The sequence below is a fragment of the Dreissena polymorpha genome, chromosome 3 (assembly GCF_020536995.1).
Source record: "Dreissena polymorpha isolate Duluth1 chromosome 3, UMN_Dpol_1.0, whole genome shotgun sequence".
In the NCBI taxonomy this organism is placed as follows: domain Eukaryota; kingdom Metazoa; phylum Mollusca; class Bivalvia; order Myida; family Dreissenidae; genus Dreissena; species Dreissena polymorpha.
The window spans coordinates 10,779,831-10,798,384 of record NC_068357.1 but is presented as its reverse complement, the minus strand read 5'-3'; the positions used below and the strand labels follow the sequence as shown (position 1 = coordinate 10,798,384).

At 34.8% G+C, this 18,554-nt stretch overlaps 1 long non-coding RNA gene across 1 annotated transcript; it reads left to right on the top strand.

Annotated features, from left to right (window-relative positions):
• Nucleotides 1–648: 648 nt before the first annotated feature.
• LOC127873648 (uncharacterized) lies at nucleotides 649–4,127 on the top strand. Its single transcript, XR_008046312.1, has 3 exons — nucleotides 649–930; nucleotides 1,367–1,449; nucleotides 2,451–4,127. It is a non-coding gene; the product is annotated as an uncharacterized LOC127873648 (long non-coding RNA).
• Nucleotides 4,128–18,554: the final 14,427 nt, after the last annotated feature.

Here is an 18,554-nt window from a genome sequence, read left to right as displayed (position 1 = left end):
TGACTGCTCTTGTTGTTTTTCTCATCGACATTTCCATTTTTACATTTAGTAGCCAAAAGGGTCCAAGTACCCTTGATCTCGCAAGAACGTACTGTTAGAATTACGTTGATCCACCAGGTTTTGAAGTAAAAACCGTCAATGATGTCATAGGTACAAATATTTTTGTATATGGTTATGTTTAAAGTCGTTTAGAAATTATAAAAGAACATCGTAGCCCCTTTCCATTAAAAAGAAGAAAACAAACATGGACTATTGGGTTACTTAATACTGGGAAGAAGTATGGAAGTAGCATAAAGATTTATTGATTATTTATGAATAAAACACTATTGGCGCCTATATCTAGCCTTCAATTATATGACCAAAATGATTATTAATATAAATTGTCTAAAAATATAAATATTTCAGACGAAGGAGTCTTGGCCACTGAGCCTTTAAAAAAAGGAGACTTTCTTCTCGAATACAAAGGGGCTCTGATAACACGAGTAAAACATGCACGGCAATTAGAAAAGGAGTATGAAAAGGGGGGGTTAAGGCAGCTTCATTTACTTTTTTAAATACAGAGACAAATCTTGCTGGTAACTACAAATTATCTTTACTTTGCACATCAAACGTTTAAATCACGCCATTAGAAGAAGAATTATCTTTAGTTTTTTCACCATAATAATTAAAAATGGCATGCGAGTTATTTTAGTTTAAAGCACCAGAAGTGTTTATTTAAATGTCTTATTCAGCATTGACGCTACCAACGATATATTTCATGAGAGTCGAATGATAAATGATGCCGAAAATGGAGACGCAAAACAAAAATGTGTAATGAAAATAGTTGAAGTCAACCAAACTCCCCATCTATGCACTTTCGCCGACAGAGACATTGCAATTGGCGAGGAACTCCGATATGATTATGGAGTACCAACACTTCCATGGAGAAAGGTACATTCTATTGTAAAGATGTCATCTGTGATGGATTTATCACTGATATTTATCCCATTTTAAATTAGCTTTAAATGTCTTTTGAATTATTATTCTTATAAATATAGCCAATCAGTTTTATGATTACATTCATGTTCATTCATGAGTTATTCATTTTAAATACAGATATTCAAATATCTTTTTGCCGTAAATTAAAATGTTTAATCATTGAACGTCGTCAAGCTCTACTTTAATGCGGTCTGTCTGATAATGTGTATTTGTTATTTGAATTGTCAGAAATGCACGGAACAAAAAATGGGTATGTTTCACAGTGATTTGTTATTACTACACATGCATTAATACAAATGCGTTGAACTAAATGGTTTCATGAATAACAAACTTTTTAACTCTGACTAAATTATGTGTTATACCATTTTTTGTTGTTGTTTTTGAATAGGCAACACACTGACTACTAGATCTATTGACAGCCAGGAACCAGGACAAACAACATCCGTACACACGGAAGAAAGCGATGAGACGGTTTGTAATATTTCACTATGTCGAAGCTACTAAGGGGTATTTTCTGGTTTGGTTTATTCTTCAGTGAAATGGGCGTAATTTTGCCTTAAATTATATTGTGCCAATATTTATTCCGGGTGATGCTAATTGGTAACTGGGTTACGCGAATTTTAAAAGAATAAAATATTGTTTACCAGTTGTAGTGACTATGAACTACTTGTCTTTCAAAATCTTCATATACACAAAGAATTTAGAACTTACACCTGTCAATGAAACTGATGAGCATGTGTATTAACCACTGTAGTCTATAAACATCGACTTCATCATAATCACAAAAAACGTTAATTATCGCTTATCCAAGAAGTGTAATGTCATTAATTTTAATTTTCAGTATTAGACTTATACGCTGCCAATTACTGTGTATGAAACTCTGAGACATTAGGAAATTTAACTTGCGTGTTACATATGGACATTGGTTGATATTTTATCTTAACGACAAAAAAAACAATAGCGTCTACTCGATAGTTTACTATACGATACATTCTGACATGGGTAAGAAAAGATAGTTCATTTTATACCCACCACCGCACAATACATACAGGATTTACCGTGAACCACAGTCCGTTCACCAGTTCTTTTTCCTTCCAACACATTTGTCCAGAGAAGTACAATACCTTTCATTTAACCGTGCATACGTTTTGTCTTATTAGTATCTGTAAAAATATTCATTGTATACTTTTTCGAACTTTGATAACATGTTTGGAACAACCTGGTATATGTTATGACATGCTACGTCGGTGTATTCAGCCAATCTTTAAAAAAGTAATTGTTTGATTCATAAGGCAAAATAATGTTTCCAAATTTGTCGTGTGACATCGATGTCATTATCAGGTGCCGTAAGTACCTGGACGCTTTTGTCGAAATTTGCTATGAAAAATTGTACTGAAGTATATATATTTAATATGAATATCTTACACATGGCAGTTAGCGACGTCATATGGTGTTTGATTATCCATGTACAGAAAAGGGTACTTCCAATACCAGGAGAACAAAACAAGCAGCCAAAAAGCAATGGAGTGAAAACGAAAAAGGAGCTGTTCACAGACACTTTGATCGTTTTTTGATAATGGGTAAATTACCAGGGAAAAAAGAAATACTTGCATGTATTGAAAGTGAGAATGACCTTCACAACAGAAGTTGGAAAATTGTCAAAGACTTTTGCAGAAATTTAATTGAAACAAAAAAGCGACGGGGACTTTTAACTTACAAAAATATTACACATATAATGCACGTTTAGGAGAATACGTTAAAGGATGAAGTTGCCACTTTTTTGTGTTTTCTTGTTCTATATACTCTTTTCGAAAAAGATATATGTGTGCTTATTGTATTTGAATGTTTTATTAATACGGTTCAGTCAAAAACGATATTTGTTAATAATCATATCGCCGAACAAATTAGGATTGGTATATAGTTCGGCCAAAGAGTGTTTCTTTGTACTTTCTATTACGAGTTTCTACGAGTTACTCACTATACAAGTTATTTTTTACCCTAAACTTGGTGAATATGAATGAATATAGCAAACATGATAACAAATCAATCTAGAAGGCTAAACGTTCAGAGAAGGCACAAAAAAATTCAGTCGGATAAATGGAAACAAACATTTTGTTCATGCATAACAAACAAACACTTTTAGATGTAATAAGATAAATGTAAATAACATAAAAAACTACTGCTAAACTACTGCTACAATATGAAGAATACAAATGAATATTTTTTCAATTTTACAAAATTTGTTTTGAATGACAGGTGTCTGACTTGCAGTTGAGTACTTAATAGTTATTTTAAAGTAAAAATTTACCAAAATGTAAATTATTGCGTAAATATCGCACTAGAATTGATTAAATAGTTGTAAAATATTACAATAATTTCCTACACATTTGTTTTGCGTGTTGATATTCACATTAGCTATCAATTCACATATTTGCTTTGTGTATATAATTGGTATGTTTATATGTTTTTCATATCAAAATTGCTTGATCTACAAAAATTCACGAGGAGTTATGCATTTTTTCCCATGTTTTTAATTGAAGTTTATAATTCAACGACGATGAAAATTACTAAGATGCCAGATTTAGTTATGTTTTTGTCTCATTTATGGTTAAAGATCAATTAACATACCCATTTCCCAGACTAAGATATTGTTAAAACAATTTATCGCGTTTGCGACTGACCTCTTTTATGCATTCTAACACAAGCTATTTACTTGTTGTTTTCGAAAACTCTTCATATACACACACTTGAACAAGCTGTAGATTACCTAGAACAAAACATATTTGAAACATATATTTATATGTGATATGTAAATTCATGCACAAAGCTAATAACTAATCATGTTTATACACTTTGCGATATGATGCTATAATGTCGGTTGTTTTAAGTGATTAATCATTATGTTAACCATGTTATCTGCCATCTGGAATGTAATTAAGTGTTTTGACATGTATGCGAAATTGATCTTGTTCGATTTGGTGCTGTATATTCAGAATTGAGTCACACTGTTATAATTTTCCTGTTGGTACATATTATTTTTAAGTTGGCACCAACAAGGGTCTAACAATTGATCCACATGTGCACTCCCAGTAAGTTTATATACTATAATGTAAGTGATTTAAAATAATATTAAACTACGTGTTTGATAAGTGTTTGCTTTGGTTCATATTTAATTATTAGTGTTTTGTAGTGCCTCGCCACATTCGTTGTAAAACGTTCATGGTTGTTTAAAGTTATAGATTTTATTATTTTTGAAAATGCAATAAATGTATTTAAGACAATTTAAGTGAAGCGGAAGTTGCCATGCGTGTGAATGAATTTTCTGATGTTTACCTGTTTCAGGGGATTAAATGCATGAGTTATTTTATAATGTCAGAGTAAGGAAAAAGTAAATTTACCCTACTCAATCTACATGCATATGGACAGTTCTACTTTTAGGATAAAAAACTTCATAGTACGTGACAATCGTGAATGCTTTTTTCTGATGGAAAAAAGGAATTAAACAATTAAGCCGGCTTCCCCTCTCCTTCATTCGGTTTGACAAATAGCGTGGCCTGAAAAAAATAACATTATTTTTTAGTTTTAAGAACGAATTGTATTCATTTGTTGATTAATTGCACCATGATTGTTATAGTATAATGCAGCACTTGCATTCTTGTAGTCGGCTTATAGCTAATGAAGTCATAAATGTATTGTTTGATTTGCGTTTTGTCTCTTATGCTTATTTTGATGTGAATAATATTTGAGTCAATCAAATAAGGCATTTTTGTATAACTCATATAAGGTCATATGATAAACATATTTAATTTAAATATTGTTTCATACATATTCTTTTCAATTTTTGTACTAACTTAAATATTATCCATGAACGTGCACGCCATTGTCCTATTAACAACGGTACCATGATTACACACAATTACCCCTGTTGGTAAACGCAAATTTCCCGTTAGACATTATTGAAGTTCCACGGTAATAGCGCGCGTAAGTTCCTCTCTTGGTTAACACAATTCCCCTGTTGGCACACATTAAAGTTCCACGGTTGGTACGCACATAGTACCCCTGTTGGTATACACCGTTCCCCAGTTAGAACACATTGAAGTGCCACAGTTGGAACGCACTAAGTTCCCCTGTTGGTATACACCATTCCCCAGTTGGTACACATTGAAGTTCCACAGTTGGTACGCACTTAGTACCCCTGTTGGTATACACCGTTCCCCAGTTGGCACACATCGCAGTTCCTCATTTGGTACGCACATAATTCCCCGGTGTGCATGTAAAATTTTCTTTGATTTATTACCCTATTTATCATAATTTTTATGTCAAAATCGTATTTTAGGTTCGAAACTTGTCTGTTCTTTATCACTTTCAGCTTTCTAGAACATGTGGAAATGGTGGTCCCCGGTTGGTAGGTTTAGAACACATTTCCCCGGTTGGAAGGTTTTACAAGTATGTGTGTGTGTGTGTGTGTGTGTGTGTGTGTGTGTGTGTGTGTGTGTGTGTGTGTGTGTGTGTGTGTGTGTGTGTGTGTGTGTGTGTGTGTGTGTGTGTGTGTGTGTGTGTGTGTGTGTGTGTGTGTGTGTGTGTGTGTGTGTGTGTGTGTGTGTGTGTGTGTGTGTGTGTGTGTGTGTGTGTGTGTGTGTGTGTGTGTGTGTGTGTGTGTGTGTGTGTGTGTGTGTGTTCGCAATTGCAGTAATATCGTGTTAAAATGTGTAGAGATAATATTCATCAAATAAATTGCTGATCCTATACCTTACAACAATTTCAGTACTATTCGTATTTTGTCGTACAATCCAGTACCCTAATATAAACAGAAATAATGGATCTTCAAAATATTGTTCGTGTGATATGGGCATGAAACTATGTTTTACTAGAAATAAGAAACAATTGTATTACTTATTGTTATTTCAATGCTATTGTGATGTCAGTTTTTCCTAACATGTATTATACTTGAAAATGATAAACGTTGTATAAGCTTCTATAACAAGTAATAAGATCACGCAAAGAATTTTTTCCCACGAGTTTCATGGTTTTATTCTCCAGTAAGATGGTGATAAGAACAAAATATTGACACGATCTTTATATGTTAAGTGGTGAGTGGATTATGCACGTAAATATTGGCTTTGAGTTAAGATAATGATACATATCACTTTTCGTTTGCATACACAGTTATCATAGAAAATAATATTTTCACTCGTGGCTGCACCACTCGTGAAAATATATTTTTTCTATGATCACGAGTGAATTAAAATCGATATTCCACAGAATCCAACAAATTTTCTTCTTTTATGCTTTTTTTCACACTTTATATGCATTGTTAAAGCGTTAAACTATAGAATTTCGCTGGGATAATGAAGTCATTTCGTCAAAAAATAACGTCATTTCACAGTGAACATTATCGATAATTTTCGCTGTTAATTTTCAATGTTTAAAACAGTGAACTTATCAGTTTTAATTCACTGATATTTCTCTATTAACCACCGGAAAGCATAAAATAAAACCATTACGAATATTTTTATTCGCAATTTGTTATTTTGCTGAAATGACGTTGCAACGTCAAATGACGTCACGAAATCGAAACAACGTTCGGGATTTATCATTATGATTGCGTAAATATTTATTTAATTGCTCAGTTAAAAGCATGTGATAAAAAAGGTCTGACACTCGATGTCATTTCATACCATATTGTATTAAATTCGTCCAGGAAATTCGTTAGTAAGCGAGCCTTTCGCCAAAGGCTCGCTTACTAACACAATTCCTGGACTCGTTTAAAAAAATATGGTATGTTATGACAACTCGTGCCAGATCCTAAATATCTAAAACCATTGGATACGATATTAATGACCCTATTGGATACGATATTAATGACCCTGTAGGTGCACTATCGTGGGAGCCAAATTATTGATACATGGATCAAGCGCTGAACAGATAGCGTTTGATTTACCCGTCAACAAGATAAATTGAGGGATTTCTGTAATCCGTTTTGAATCATTATAACAACAATTAATCATGACACACTGCTTATTAGTTTTATGTAAACTCGACAAAAAGATAAACGCGTCACATGAATCGAGTACCTTAAATGAAAGATGAAAGGCAATTTATAAATGCATATGCATTTTATATATGTGAATAGGGGGTTTAATGCATATGCGTAAAGTGTCGTCAAAGATTAGCATGTGCAGTCCGCTCTGCGAAAAAGGGATTTAATACATATGCGAAAAGTGTCGTCCCAGATTAGCCTGTGCAGTCCGCACAGGCTAACCAGGGACGATACTTTCCGCCTAAACCGGAATTTCGCTGAGAAGAGACTTTGTTGAAACGAACGATATCATAGAACCGGAAAGTGCCGTCTCTGATTTGCCTGTGCGGACTACACAGGCCAATCTGGGACGACACTTTAATCACATTCATTAAACCCTCTTTTCGCAGAGCGCGGCCTAAATATGTAATAATTTAGGCGTTGAATACTAACAAACATCTTATCAATGTGTCAACAAGTTATATTAGCATCTCTTATTCGATGCGGATTCTGCAGCCATTTTACATTGTCAATAGTTTTACACCAGATATATGCCATAAAAAGTAAATCTTTACTTAAATTGATTTCCTTACTTACTAAAAACAACCGCCCTGGAATATGTTGTATATACATTGCCAGCCATATAAAGCATATACAGAGCTTTATTAAAGCGTCAAATGTCTCGTGCGCGGTGTGCTATATAGGGGTCGAGTCTGGTAAGTCTATTATGATCTATTTTTTTTATAATGTTTAAAGTTGAATCCTGAATCAAGTTTAAATACATTACAATGAACAAATCGCGATATATTAATTATGTTTTGAATTACCTTATTAACTTATCTCCATTAAATTTAATTAATCTGCCAATCTGTCAGCTGGCAAAGGTATAGATGTGGTGGGGCAGACCACCTGTTGTTTTATGACCGTCAAAGATAATGATTTGATTAATGACGCACGCAGACTAAACGAATATTTTTCCCAGCAAACTGCAAGACAAGTTGATCTGCAGATCTCCGATAAAAAAAAGGTCAAGTAAAGGGAAAAATCATTCGATCTGTTTGCTTTTCTAAATCTTATTAAATCATAATCATCGATTAACGGACTGACTGCTGGTTACTTTGGTACGTTAACAACACATACCGATAGGAATTTATTTCGCTTCAAACCGAAACTTCGCCTTGAATATTGAACAAAACTGAGCATGTTAAAAATAACAACATATACATTTGCATTGTGAATGTTTCCAAACAGATACTATTGTACATTATGATAAGCTCTCAATATATGTCGTGTTGAGCTACGTTAATTTGCTAATGACAGAAGTAACACATTTGGGTACAAAACTAAGCATAATAAAAATTATAAAATTGCATTCCATATTAGTTAGAAATTACATAAAAAAATGCAAAACAACACCATTGTTACTTAAGATTATTTATGTTTGGTTGAAAATGTTTATCCATCAGTAAATACTTGCACATTAATTCCACATTAACCCATTATGGCAATACGATAGCACGCAGTATCAGTCATTTAATTCGTTTAGGGATAATTTACAACATTTAAATTAGAAGTAAATACAATTAACGTTAGACATGTTTGTTGTATTGACAAATCGTACATATCAGTAACATGCCGCTGGTCAGTGTTTGGGCAAATTAAAAAATAAAAGTGTATGTAAAAATAAAACCTTGTTTCGTAAATGGATCTGGTCAACATTAACAACGCTTTTCTGTTTCGTAAAAATGATAAAACAATCTTGAAAAATATGGAACCTAATCGTTGAAACAGGCTCTATTCCGTTTTTGAGACGCATACGTGTAAGCACCTACCACCGTAATATAGTAAAAAGAAACTGGAGTATGTTATCATAATGATAATTATAGCACGTTTTGAACACACGGCCAAGAAGAGATTTGTCAATCAAATTACATCAAACGACAAATCCTGACATGATCCGTTTCACAGACCGACACATGGAAAAGTTATTACTTTTTAATCACAAGTACAAAACTTTTTGTATAACATAATACACAAATTAACTTAAAATAAAACATTTTAGCGAAATAACACAGATATGTGCCTTTAAGACAATGCAAATGATAAATTATTAGTCGGAACGGATACAAATGAGAAAAAAATTATCAAATCAATATTATGAGCCATTTAATTAAAACAAAAAATAGTATAAACATAGGGGCTGTGCTCTGTGAAAAGGGGGTTTAATGCATGTGCGTTGAGTGTCCTCCCAAATAAGCCTGTGCAGTCCGCACAGGTTAATAAGGGATGACACTTTCCGCCTAAACTGGATTCTTTCTTGAAACAGAAAATATTATAAACCACACTTTACGCACATGCATTAAACCTCTTTTCACAGACCACGGCTCATGCTAATTTATTGTGCAAATTACTTTTACAAACGGTAGTCAAATTAAGATATATGTTTATTGCAAAAAAGAACATGCATGTGAAATTATAAAGCACTGATAAAGTTATTGAACATTTCTTTTTCCTTGCATATATTTAGTGTATAAGAGAAATGTTATCAGCGTTTTAACAAGCCCACGGGGTGGGGCAATCACATATTGAACATATTGATATCAAACGGCGATACCGATGATTATATAATATTTACAAACGACACATCTTTTCTAAGATGCATATAATGAAATAGGCATATGACTGACTCTGTCCACCATTTACCGATCTGGTTTCATAATAATTGAATGCGTAAAAAAACAATAAAAAATCGTTTAAATACTGTATTAATTAGGTTCAATTAATATTTGAATATAACTATGTAGTATTTAACTATCGCATAATATACGTCGATAAGTTGCGGGTTTTCATCACCAAGAGTACATCACTTTTGCATATATATTTGAAGATATATTGTGGAGATAATGAACTAAGGGTTAGCAGGTGGGTGAAGCAGCGGTTAGAAAATGGGATACAGTGTATCGGTAAGTACAATGTATGGACATATACAAGCCCCGTCGTGCGAAAAATTGGTATTATTGCATGTGCAGTAAGCGTAGTTCCAGAAGCTCGAGTCTATTACAGATGCCGGATCAACACGGTTCATATCCGGCCCGATCCGGCATGTACATCGTGTAGCCACCGTGTAGCTCCGTGTCGATCCTTGTAGGTCCTGGAACGTCCGACATTGTCTTTGGGGATCCGGGAGGCCAACCCGGCAGTTTAGGGAAGTTCAAAACTCCCGTGTTGATCCGTGACAAACCAGAAAGATGAAAGCATCCGGGATGGGCCTTGTTTGGGCCGTGTAGGATCCGGAGACAGCCTTATAGGGTCCGGCGACAGCCGTATCTATGCATTGGTTGTCCGTGTGCGCCCTTGACTGTCCGATAACCAATTTCTAGCCACGGGCCACCAAGGGCCATGACGGCAGCTGTACGTTTGTCGCCGGATTCATCGCGGCGGTTTCACGAAATACTACGGAATCCGGATAGTGCCATCTATAATCTCGCACTTCTTTCATCAATGGCGACACTAGACACACGAAGCGATACTTGATATTTTTCTTGACAGTCGCGGCGACGCACGATATTTTTCTTGACAGTCGCGGATGTATTTAACGCACGATGTATTTAACAGGTTAGCCAAAAGGCGATATATCGTTTTAAATATATCGTGCGTCGACGCGACTGTCAAGAAAACTATCGTGCGTCGCCGCAATGAAAATAGATGCCAGTTAAAATAGATTTTCGATTGCAAAATTGTTTTGTGAACACGAGGAAAGATCTGCCACGAGACACGCATTGAACATATTATGCAGCCGAAGAGGTCAAACTTCAGGACGCCTCTGACAGCTGACTTTACTTTGATAATAGCATGGCGGTACCTCATCAGGGGACAGCTACCAATCTCTTATGTATGGATTCCGGGTCGCTCCATCCCCAATATCATCCGTCAGGTGAGTGATCTCATTAAGTGAACAGTTTTACCCTTAGTAAAAGGAGCGACACTGCTCGGATATACAAATTCAGTCCGCACGAATTAAAAGTTCAATTATAAGGTAAAAAAAGATCACTGTTACGCAAAGATAGTAAAACGGTTACACAAACTCGTGTCAGAAATATGTATTTTATGGAATAAGAAACTTGCCAAAATAGTAGACTAACATGCCCAATTTGAGAGGCCCTATTTGTCTTAAGAAAAACAAGGCCACTTTAACAACTGCTTGTCCGGAATCAAGGGACTCACCAATAAAATAATATTGTACCTTTACGTGCATAAGTTATCACTCTTCCTAAGTAAAAGTAGTCGTCAAGAAAGACATGATACATATACATATATAGTGTCAGACATAGTGAGCGTTCTGAATTCGGTAGACCGGCATTAAAAGAATTAAGTCAGCAAAATGATAAGACAGCACATGAATAGGAAAATTGAAACAATCGTGATCTGTTCTCTAAATACGGTTTGCGACCATATATGAAATCTTTTGTAAACATAAAATCTTACAAACGCTAAAGGATTAGAGTTTTAAAATATATTCTCATTCGGACAATACAACTTTCTCTCAGAAGTTATAATTTTTAAATATGCAAATTACTACACAACCAAAAAATGTAAGTGATGTCTCTAAAAATATATCATTCATAAAAAGCCTCCTTTGTAGACAGAGTTTCCCTCGACGTTGTAAGGAACTCAACGCAAATGCTCTATTAGTGCTTCCGTAGGCTGTTCTTTAATGCTGCACTCTTTTTGGTCACATTTCCAGACACACAACAGCGCAATCACAATATAATGCAGCAACAGCCAAAGCCCAACAGCAAACCATATCCACATCCTCCATATTAATGGTCTTTCGACATCAATCTTATTTGGTTCTATGAACGCAAAAGCACGTAACAAATTAACAATTATCTAGAAAAGTTTATGTCAGCGATAAAATGATATAGATTTCTATAGAAATTATTTAAACGGTTTGAGATCCATAAATACAAAATCACCGCATACTTCGTAAAATTAAATTAAAACATAACAAATCACCCATTCCTTAAAGCAATGGCCAAACTTTTAACGTTAGATATGGCCTGGACACATTAAAATAACGAGATACAAGTGCACATTTTTTATGGAACAATATAATATACTAGTATTATTCAAATTGCCTGCGATGATATCCGAACATAAACGGGGAATGGGTAAGTTTTTTCCGTTTCAAGTACTTTATTCATTACATAATATATGCACATATAATCAATTTGCGAAGATAAGTACACACAAGTTGTAAATCAAATAACACAGTAATTCAATTTTCGTGTTAAAAAGATCTATTGAGCATTTGTATAGCATATAATATTAGGAATGTTTCTTATAAAACACTGCATATTATGCTCGGCTCGTTTCTGTAGCAGTTGAGGAGTAATTGATAGTACATGTATGTAATCTGCGTTGAGTTCGGAGGGCAATCGGTTAGCTTTAATGATATTTGCTCGGATGCGAGCAGGGCAACATCTGGAGAAAGGGTGCGGTACTCTAAAGAACATTTCTCTGGAGCATTTGGGTAATTACGTTGACTTCAAACGGTGCTTCCCGGGCTGCAGAGTTCCTGTTGCAAGTTTAGAGGGTGTTCAGAGGGTTGGTGTCTATGGAAATCGTACTAGGTGGTGGTCGTTTCACCTAGGGCCTTGGGGTGACGAATAGCTAAAGCTTCATTGAGGGCAACGGCCCCCTGTTTGTCGCATTGTAAATATTCGTGGTGACTCGATCACTATTTAATTTTATGATCAAAAGGCAGGTAGCCCGAGCAAGACATTGAATTATATTGTTATTTTGTAATTTGCCTTCCGAGGGCTTCTGTAGGCACATTCGCATTGTGAGGCCTCGCACATTGCTTGGCGGTGGCTGCCTCAGGAAGTCGGCCGACTCGCGTTACATTTTTTATCAGCGATGGTCAATCGAGGACGTCCTTCTCTAAGCGATTTTGCAAGAAAAAAGAAAGCTTGCAAAAATGAATGTGTAAATTGGCAAATACATAACTGATTGAAATTGCGTCAAGGACAAAATGGGGTTTTCTCATCATTTTAAAGTTATACCCATTATCTATTATAATAGCACGCGAACCTAATAGAAAGCACAAGCAAGTGCGCTCAAATTTATGCAAATTATCGAAAACCAAATGAATCCAATCCTGACTCGAGATCATCCATAAAACGAAACACCATAGCATCGTAAAACGCTTTTTAGATGCTAAAAAAACTGCATAATGTTTATATTTTACGTTTACACAACATTATTACTTGTTTAAGTGTCTTCCCATTGTAATTTACCTTCGTATGGGCTTTTTTGTTGTTGAAAATTTTAACCCATTTATGCCTAGCGTCCTGAAAAAAGGACATTGCAAACAGCGTAGACCCAGATGAGACGCCGCATGATGCGGCGTCTCATCTGGGTCTGCGCTGTTTGCTAAAAGGATTCTCAGTAATAAATATTCTAAATATAGAAATAAGTATACTAGACATCCCTAATTTTGGAAATAAATTTATCCAATTTAGAAGGATGGGAGAGTCCATTGGGCATAAATGGGTTAATATAGAATAATAGTATTAGACAGTGTTTATGGATCTTTAAAGTTATATGAATACTCAAAATCAACGAATATTTTTAATACTTCGTTAAATAAAGTAAACCCATAAAAAAATTAGTGTCCCTTACGGCAGCAGCCAAAATTACAGCGATGGATGTGGTATGGTAAGATGGATTTAATGAGGTACAAAATGCTCGTTTTTAATTTTGTGTGGCACAATATATTCCATTTTAATTTTCTGCAACGATATCTATTCATACGACACACGAACACTAACATGGTATGTAAACTTGTGTTGAATATATTGTCACACAAAAAAAGAAAAATAGCATTTTGTTTCTTCTTAAATCTATGTTACGAGACCATATCTAGCGTTGCAAATTGGACAATTGCTACAAAAAAAATTGCTTTTTTATGAGTTAACTTTATTTGTCGAAATAATGTGCGAAATGTCTGTTTCCTGTGACTTAAAACCAGCACTTTGTGTATTTGGGAAGATCGAAAGAACGCTCCCACAATAGGGATCGAACCCGTAACCTCCTGTATGTTTAACAATCAGACCGTTCTTGCATTGCCCAGTATGCTGCCGTGTTTGGAATCCATAGATCTATCATATACAGTATACACATGCAGTGATATAACGGATGACGAAGATATCCCCCTGATAAACCCTGCTCAAAGATAATACAGAAAGTCGTCATGAATAATGTGGACTGTGAGTTCTTTCCTCTTGTATTTATATACATTCTGGTATCAGCTCATACACGCATTCGTTATATTGACATTTCTCAAGGCAGCAAGGGGGAGCCTCACGTCGCTATGGCTAAATAACATTGCAAAAAAAGTGTTGACACTTTAATCAGCGGTAACTATCATGACTATGATGAGAATGAGGTAGATCTGGGTCTGTTAGGTTTAGATAAATACGAAATCAACAGAGCAATCAGGGATGTGACCTCCAAAAACCAACACATGTCAACACTAAAAAATAAATATGAATTCTCTGAAGCGGTTATATACGATGAGACTGTTTTGCACGTTTTTTTTTAACTGTCCGAAACTACAGTGGATTGAACTATTGGGATGTGAAAGTCTTTCGGACAACACATTAGGCAATATTGCAGGCGGAGAAAGGCCCCGTGTGATCAAGATATCACAATGTCAATTAGTTACGCCAACAAGTATAAGCAAGGCATTAGAAAAATGCAGTCGACTGAGTACATTGCATGTACGAGGTATTTGGGCAATCAAATGCATTTTCGATAGACAGAGTTGTAAATTATTTAACTACTTGACGACTTTGAGTCTCGCCAACTGCAACGAGCTTTCAGATGAATGTCTCGACCAAATTGCAAACAGTTCCCTATATTTCGCAGTATAAACCTAACATGCTGTCCCAGAATCACGGACGACGGCTTCGTTCAGTTTGCCCCACAATGTGTAAGAATCACAGAAATACGAATCAATGAGTAGTGAAGAACACCAGATCGGTTTCACCGGCTGTACATTCGACGCAGTCGCTTACTCTCATAACAATTAAGAACGCTTAACTTTGGGCTGTTTCAGTATAATTACATACAAAGCTTTACGCAAGCTGATGTGCAGATGTCCCAAACTAACCGAAATTGTGTACTACAATACAGACCGATACTGGGAATTCGATGTCGTTATACCGGCCTCGAAACATGACATGACTCGTGCCAATCAAAGAACTCCGCGAAAATGCTACGACGGCAATTAGGAAGGCTACAACTTACACAAAGAAATTCTTGGGGTGGTGAACGTGTATGTGCGATTCGCCTACACAGGGGCTGTTTAAGTCGCAGAAAAAACGGAGAAATTAGTCACGAACTGGGGCAAGGCTGGTCTGCCCTAAGATTCAAACATTTACATGTATATTGATATAGTATATCTCGGCTCAATTACATTGGTGACCATCGCTCGATGTTCAAGCTCCGGATTCCATTCCTCCACGTCAACACAAAAAATGATTCTCGCAATATCAGGAGACATACGTAAATATATTGGATCGTTAAAATGTATTATTTACTTGAATCATGTGTGTAAACCAATGTCCGTAACTTCAAAAATAGCATCACATCGACGTATTGGTATTATTGACGTACATTGTATATTGATATGCATGTAATGATCAACTGCGTATACAAATTACTATTAAAATGCCTAGATTAACTGTTGTCTGGTCCGATACATAATAATCATGCTTAACATGCATAATGACTCCGGCGTGTCATACCACTGCATAAGCGACAGATGGGATTACAACCAAGTTTTATTTTTATGGCCCATCCTTACATGTGTATACTTATTATTTCGGATGCGCACTTCGGATTTAGGAACTAAACGTTTGTAGATTATATTCATCGATATGTTGAACGATTTTGATAGTCAATACCTCAAAATAGTATGGTTGAAAATGTTCAGGTCTGGTATACAAGGCAAAGTGCTCAGAACAATAAATAATATGTATGCCAATGTTCAGTCACGTGTAAATCATGTTCATATTATTCAGATTATTTTAGTTATGCAGTCGGTGTGCGGAAAGATGACTTAATGTGACCGATTTTGTTTTCCTTATTCGTTGAAGACCGTGAACTTTACCTACAAGATATAACAAACTCTGGTTTAAATATAGATTATATTACGTTAATTTTATTATTCTTTGTTGAATACATTCCTATTTAAATGAAAATGCTAGGTGGCTCAATGTTAATACTGCAAAATCCCTTTAGGCCACGAAAACATTATTGTTTAAAATCAGTTACGTGTACAAAAAATAGAAGATATTTGTCCATGTCAGTGTAGCCACTCGTGAAAATATATTTTCTATGATCTCTCGTGAAATAACAAACGATATTACAATGACATGAACAAATTTTCTGTTTCTTTTATGCCCCTTTTTCAAGAATAATAAGCAGCTGTTTCCCTTTCGCTGAAAAGTTACCCTTTCTCCCGTGGCGTGCCTCAATACATTTCAATACACAAAATGACGTCATTATACCAGCGAAATTCTCCGGTTTAACTATTTTACAATGTAAATAAACGGTGAAAAAAAAACATAAAATAAAAATACAATTTGCTGGATTCGATGGAATATCGTTTTTAATTCACTCGTGATCATAAAAAGTAAAAAGTAAATCTTGATATGATCGTCTAAAAATAGAAAAAGTAGTTCCGAAAATTTGTTTTTTTCACCGGTGAAAATAACAATTTGTTTATTTTCACTGGTGTAATTTCACTGCAGAAATGTATATTATATCATTAGGTATAAAAGAAATAATTATATTCTGTCAGTTGTTTGAACGTTTGCTACATATTAAGTTAAAAACATGCAGTGTTGCGGTTTATGGAGAATTGGGTACATAGCCCATGAACGTTAACAGGTTTATTAAAATTCTAAAATATTGGTTCAAGTCTATATAATGAGAATACCATAATGCAAATTGTTTACAAACAAGCTTTATTTGTAACAAAGGTCATACAATTGGGTCTCGAATGTCAAATAGTTTTTAATTTGGTTTTGTATTTGAAAATCCAAACGGTTTTTAACAATTGTGGTATGATAAAATGTATAAATGTTCAGTATAGCATATTAATCAAGTGTTAACCTCTTTGGAATATGCATATTTAGACTTACTTCTTAGACAGATGCACTTATTTTTTGTACGAATACGAGTCTCTAAACTCCCGTTTATAAACCACATTTGCAGATATTAGCACGGTTTGAACGTTATCGGTAACGTTGTACTAACTTTTATTTAGAAGACGAATACCATTTTTTATGTATATGGCGCTGTTACACTGATAAAAAATATATATAAGCTGCATCTTTTATAATAACCCATCTGCATATAAATTCCACAAATTATACGGGTCACGTGACAAATAAGTATTTCATCAATATATGTAATATGTATATTGTTACACAAAATGCGATCCTAAATAAAATTTAATTAATTTCATTAATACCTCGCGAGCATTTAAGCGTACTTGTCATCGATTGTGATTATTTGTCCATTATTTTTAAATGACTATTGAATGTTATATATTGTTGTGTTATGCCACCTATTAGCGTGACATACTGTTGTGTAAGTCTGACTAAACGATCTGTCTGTGTGTCTGTATTAATATAAGAAATAAGACAACACTCATTTGTAGCAAACACATATATTTTACATGATCAATGAGTTATACGTGTGCGTGAAACGTGAGAACAATTGCAAGGATTTTGTAATGAAGTTAAATGAACATTCTCAATAACGTTCCGTTAAATTGAAACCCAGATTAACAAAAACACTGAATTTATATGACCGTACTTAACTTTGTATGAAATAAATGAATCAAACACAGTGCTGAGTTTTTATCAGACGAAATATGAATATGACTCCTAAACGAATCATCACTATGAAACGCTTGTGCCTGAACGACGACACAAACGAATAGAACATAGAAAATGCGCATTTGAAGCAAACACATTTATTTTACATGATCAATGAGTTATAAGTGTGCGTGAAACGAGAGAAAACAATTGCAAGGATTGTGTAATGAACATTTTCAATAACGTTTCTTTAAATTTAAAAACCAGATTAACACAACAAGCCATGTGTTTGTGAAACACTTTGTCCCCATATATATGACCTTTAACCTTGAAGGATGACCTTGACCTTTCACCACTCAAAATGTGCAGCTCCATGAGATACACATGCATGTCAAATATCAAGTTGCTAGCTTCAATATTGCAAACGTGACATTAAATGAGCGATTTTGACCAATATATTTTAACTTTGACCTTGAAAGATGACCTTGACCTTTCACCACTCAAAATGTGCAGCTCCATGAGATACACATGCATGCCAAATATCAAGTTGCTATCTTCAATATTGCAAAAGTTATGGCAAATGTTAAAGTTGGGGCAAACAAACCAACAAACAAACCAACTGAAAGGGCAAAAACAATATGTCCCCCACTATAGTGGTGGGG